Source organism: Neophocaena asiaeorientalis, unplaced genomic scaffold (genome assembly GCF_003031525.2).
Source record: "Neophocaena asiaeorientalis asiaeorientalis breed wild unplaced genomic scaffold, Neophocaena_asiaeorientalis_V1.1 scaffold125, whole genome shotgun sequence".
NCBI lineage: Eukaryota > Metazoa > Chordata > Mammalia > Artiodactyla > Phocoenidae > Neophocaena > Neophocaena asiaeorientalis.
In genome coordinates, this window is record NW_020174425.1 from 1622102 (window position 1) to 1627690 (window position 5589).

General features: G+C 43.3%; 1 pseudogene; it reads left to right on the forward strand.

The window, feature by feature from the left end:
• Positions 1-271, forward strand: part of LOC112407425 (wiskott-Aldrich syndrome protein homolog 1-like) — a 2869-nt pseudogene extending 2598 nt beyond the window's left edge.
• Positions 272-5589: the final 5318 nt, after the last annotated feature.

Genomic DNA, 5589 nt, shown 5'->3' on the forward strand with positions numbered 1-5589 from the left:
GGGCGAAAGGGGAGGAGGGCGGGACGCGGCGGGCGCTGAGGCTCAGCTGCAGGGAGGAGGAAACCGCAACGTCACCAGCGCCCCGGGAGGCGAGGACGGGGAGGGAGAAACGGGGACCCCTTCCCGCCGCCGGACCCCGACCTCCGGCCCGCCCCGCTTTCTCTTCCTCCTCCTCTCCCGGGACTCGCGACTCTCGGCCTTCCCCTCCACTCGGGCCCCGACTCTACGCACCCCTACCCTGCCAGGCCTCTTTGGCTTCAACTTGCTCTAGTTTCTAATGACCCCACGCGCTTCGGGTTCAACTCTAGAATCGCCCCCAAGCGAAGGGTACTTTTGGAGGCCCGAGGGGAGGAGCTGATGCTTCCATAGAGCTCCGGGAGAGGAAACCGTTTTCCTCCAACGTTGAGAACTTTACTACCGAGGCTGTTACCCACTCCCCTCGCCTTTTCCAAAATTGTTACCCCTCCGTTTCTCCCGAATTCAGTTTTACTCTCTTCTCAGACAGAAGGGTGGAAATCACCTATTTAGAAGCGGTCCTCGCCTTAACCGTACTAACAAAATACAGTAAAGCCAAAAGCACTGAACCCTGCAAACTGAACGGATGTTAATCAAAGGTAAAGGGTCAGGAACAGAACATTTGATATATACAACGCACAAGAGGAAATTTAATTTACCTTATCTCCTAGGCCTGGGTGGACGAGGGAGAGAAAGAGAGAGAGACCGACTCCCCTCATCCGTCTGAGTTTTTCAGGTGGAGGATTTGCAACCTTAGTAGTCACAGCCCCTTTGGAGAAGTTTCCTGCCTTCTCTTCCAGCAGCCATTGCACACAGCCTGATCCAACCTGGCCTCAGGAAAGTGGCAGACAAGACCAGGGCCGTCACCGCAGGGCTTCCTCAGCCTTGGCTTGTAATTAACCTAACAGAGCTAGGCGGTACAGTGACAGATGTTCATCCATTCTTTAGCACTAGAGATGTTTTACCTGAGAGCAGTGCTTTTCTCCCTTGCTTCTCCCATGCTTTGTTTGAGTTCTGAAGGGCCACCTCCTTCCATTTTCCCGTCCTCAGAGTATCTCAAGACCTACAGAGTAGTTTCCCTCAGGCGACATTAGAAAGAAATGTGGATGTCGAGTTTTATGCTTCTTTTTTTCAGAAATTGCATTTGGAGAGAAATTCCTTACAAAATGGTCAAGAGGAAGTGGTTTTGTTAAAATATTTTAAATGTTCACTCAAGTAAACCACTAATTTGCGTAAACTTCCAGATGTTTTAGAGGTGGACTGTGGAGGAGATAAGGGGCTCTAGAACTTAAAACTAGTTTAATCTGGTTTAAATCCTCATTTTGCAATTTACTACAAGGGTCCTTGGAAAACTAACCTCAGAGCCTCCGTCTTCTCATCTGTAATGTAGAGATATAATACCTCCATCGAACAGTTATAGAGAAGATACAATAAAAATATCGAATATTTGAGTTACTACATGCCAGATACTGTGCTAAGAGATTTACATATATTAATTCAATTATTAGAGAAGATTCATTGTGAAAGTGTCTAGCTGTGGTATATAACCCATAAGTGTTAATTTACACTTACCTTCTCAAATTTGGAAAAGACCTTAGAAAAAGCGTCTGGTTTGATTTATTTAACCTCTAGATAAGTAGTCATCTAACTCAGTGGTTCTCCAACCTAGAACATTAAATCAGCAGGGGAGCTCTGATAAAATACTTTTTAATGGGGACCCCACACCAGACCAATAAATCAGAATCTCTAGGGCTAACATGTAAGCATCAGCATTTTAAAATCTCTTCCCAGGCGATCAGAATGTGCAACCAGGATTAAGAAATCTTCAAAGGAGGGCTTCCCTGGTGGCACAGTGGTTGAGAGTCCGCCTGCCGTTGCAGGGGACACGGGTTCGTGCCCTGTTCCGGGAGGATCCCGCATGCTGCGGAGCGTCTGGGCCCGTGAGCCATGGCCGCCGAGCCTGCGCGTCCGGAGCCTGTGCTCCGCAACAGGAGAGGCCGCAGCAGTGAGAGACCGCAGCTGTGAGAGACCGCGTACCGCTAAAAAAAAAAAAAAAAAGAAAGAAATTTTCAAAGGAGACAGTACCCACTGTCTTCTATTCCCCTTTGCCCCCAGTTTTGCTCTAAATTGACCTGGAAATCTGCTTCGGAATAACATCCACCTCTTGCAAATGGCCCCCCAAGTAGTAGGACTCAAAGATCTGCAGTCCTGCCCTCTGGGGTCTTCTAGGATGCACTTAGCATGAATTCCACAGGCGAGTGCTTCAATTTGTCTGGATACCTACCAACTCCATCAGCTTTTCCTTATCTTTTCTGAAAGCCCTTGGAAGGTGGTTTACTTTGCCATTGTTCCTCTCAAAATCTGATCCCCAAAATTGAGTTCAAGGTTTTATTCAAATAACACAGATGTTTAACGGCTTTGTTCTAATGACTGTATTTTCCCCAAGTAAATCCTAGGCACTATTATGGCAGCAATATTACCCTATTGACTCCTATATTACAATCTACTAAAATTCTGAAGTAATAATGTCTTTTTCTCACCCACTCCAAAACACTTCTTCCCGAGCCACACCCATTATAGTTTGTTCAACACTTAGCACAATAAAATTTAATAGAATCACATGTTAAGTTAGGCCTCTTCTTTTAGCTTATTGACATGTTATGTATCACTGATGTAACTGAGTAATTCTACGTCCCAGCTTCACGTGTTCTGCAAATGCAGTCTGTATGCCATGTCAACATTCAAGTTCTCATTCTCAGATGCCTTGCACTGCTGACACTGAATTAGCATGCTGTTGACGAATATTCTCATCAGTTGAGGAACCTCATGTAACTTAATATTTTCTTCCCTTGTCCCAGAGCAGCTAAGGCACATGGGTACGTGACATCTTTGTAGAAATTAAAGTACACCATCATTTCCCAGGCTGAGGGATTAGGGAAAAGTGACCTCTTCCCCCAGTTACAGCCCCAAACAGCAGATGTGCTTTGTCTATTAGATGTCCTTGCTATACGGTGTTACAACATAGTCCAAAAAAGGAAATGACTACTTGTGAATTCTTGTTAACTTCTGAGTTTCTTCCTTTTCTAAGTGCCCAGATATTACCTTAATCATAGGTTTATTCATTTTGCTCAGGATCTGTGACAAGCTCCTTGTCTTGGTTTCAGGAATCGAGCTGCTTCATTTTTTTGAAAACTGGAACTCCATTTGTTCATCCCCAGTCTTTTAGTGTTCACCTCTGATGCTGATTCTAGATGAAAGTCCTTATTTGTAAACTCTCCTTGCTGAGATGTAATTTTTCTAGGCAAGAGAAGTTAAGCTTTAGAGAGCTAGGCTTTCTTATAAGTTCTTCACCTATCTTAGCTTTCAATTAACTATTGCAAAGTACATTTTACTCTTTCAGGTTGAAGGGTTATTTTTTTCCATGATAGGGAAGAAAAAAGGGAGTTAGTTCTGGTTTATCATCCAGATATTTTTGTTGTTGTTGTCCTTAGTTTATTTTTGGCTCTAGCCTAATGAACCCCAGTCTTACAGGGCTGTTACGAGTATATGGTTTCTGTTCTCGTTTAAGGCATTAAACTCAAATTTGCCCTTTAGGTTTTACTAACCAGCCAGCTGGTCCATGACTGTATACCTGCTTCAATCCTTGAAAAGCCTTTTTTCCCCCCTCAGACCAAATTAGTCTATTCATAAAACCACCTTACCCTACATCTAAAAGATACATTCTCGAGTCACCGAAGAGGTGTGATCATTTTGGTTTGCTCAAACCCTATTGCCCTATACTTGTACTAACTTCCTCAGTGATAATATCCTTCAGCTTCCCCTTCCATCTCCGGGCATTCAGCCCTGTCCAGACATCCACCACCAACTTCTCCAACCTTCCTTTCTCAGGCCTGTCACCTCCCTGACTCTTCCAGTGCTGACCTGCTCCTTGCCACTGCCTAGACTGTTCTGCTGCTACTGCTTCATCTCCAGATGATTCAAGCTTCCTGAACTTAGCTTTCATCATTAATACGAAAGGAAACATTTACCTACATTCTTAATCATAATTGAGTTGTAACCCTCCATCCTCAGTCACAATTTGAGGCGTTTACATATAATTCTTCAGATACATGTTTCCTGGCCTCACAATCTTTTAACAGATCGATCATTACGTGTGCCAGGAACTTCCATCTGTGTCTCATTTTATCCTCACAGGCACTGATGTCAGTATTACTATGTTCATTTGACTGATGAGGAAACAGAGGCTCAGAAAGTTGAAGTGAATTTCCCAAGACGTAATGGCTCAGACCACATATGATTACATTTTCTGTTATCAAATCCAGGCTCTTTCCACTAAACCACTTGGCCCATACTAACTTTTCATATCTAAAGCCCCACTTACAGTCTGTGTCCTGGTCTCAGATGAAAGTTATCCTCCATTCATGCTCCATTGACTTTTGAAATTGATGATTTTTACATATCCCCTGAGTTACCTTAAACTACTGTTGGCCTGCAAGTCTTGTAGTTGCCCAGCCTGGAGACCAAAGAAAGAGCTTGGAAACAGTGACAGAGACATCAATGGTTTATTGGACAGGGGATCTTAAGCAAAATGTCCTGGAGGGGCACCCCACTGCCTACAACAGACAACATGGCAACAATCTTCTCTACTCAAGGAAGGAGGCTACTATTTATAGGTGGAATTGACATCAGGTGGGCTCATCACTTACAGGGACTAATTAAACCCTATAATTATGAGGTTGCATAGTTGTATGAGAGAAGCAGGGACTGGTCCAGCATGAGATGTACAGGGAGCCAGAGAACAGCCATCTTGAATGGCCTAACCATACAACTACCCAAGGTGTCCCTTACACCTACCAAACTATAGCACTGTTCTCTGAAATTACAAAAATGATTATTAATTTTTGCCACATGAATGGATGAAATTAGAAGTTTGTTCTTTACTCAGAGTTATGGAATGGGTCAAAATTTTAAGCATTTAGTATTTTTCTTAAACATGGCTTTTGAGAATTGTAAAGAAATCTGGACATCACTGAGGAATTTAGAAAATAAATATTTATTAAGATGTTTTTAATTGGGTGATTCAGGTGCTTGGGTAGTACTTAATTCTCCTCTTTTTACCAAACTCTGGCTTTTTCCAGAAAAGTACAGCTAGGGAAGAATTGTGTTAAGAAGTTTCTGAGGACAGGTCACGGCCCAGGAATCTGATTGCCAAATGTCCGTGTATTGTTATGGTCTGTTATTTCAAGAAATAGCCCAACTTCTCTCTTCATACACCCCACTCACAGCCCTGCTGAAAGTAGTTGAGTTCATGCCAGGTTTGCACTAGTTTGGAAGTCAAACCTTATGAGACTTTATGCTCATGTATTCGGGAGGCCATAGGAGTTATTCAGGCAGTATTCTGTAGTAGAACTCTTCTGGGGGAGTACCTAAAACACACCAATGCTCAGGCTTACTCTCAGAAATTCTTATTTAATTCTTTCTAGGATGACGTCCAGACATCCCATATTCTTTTTAAGATGCCAGATGGTTCCAGTATGTAGCCAAAGTTAGAACCAATACTCCATAGCAGTGCTT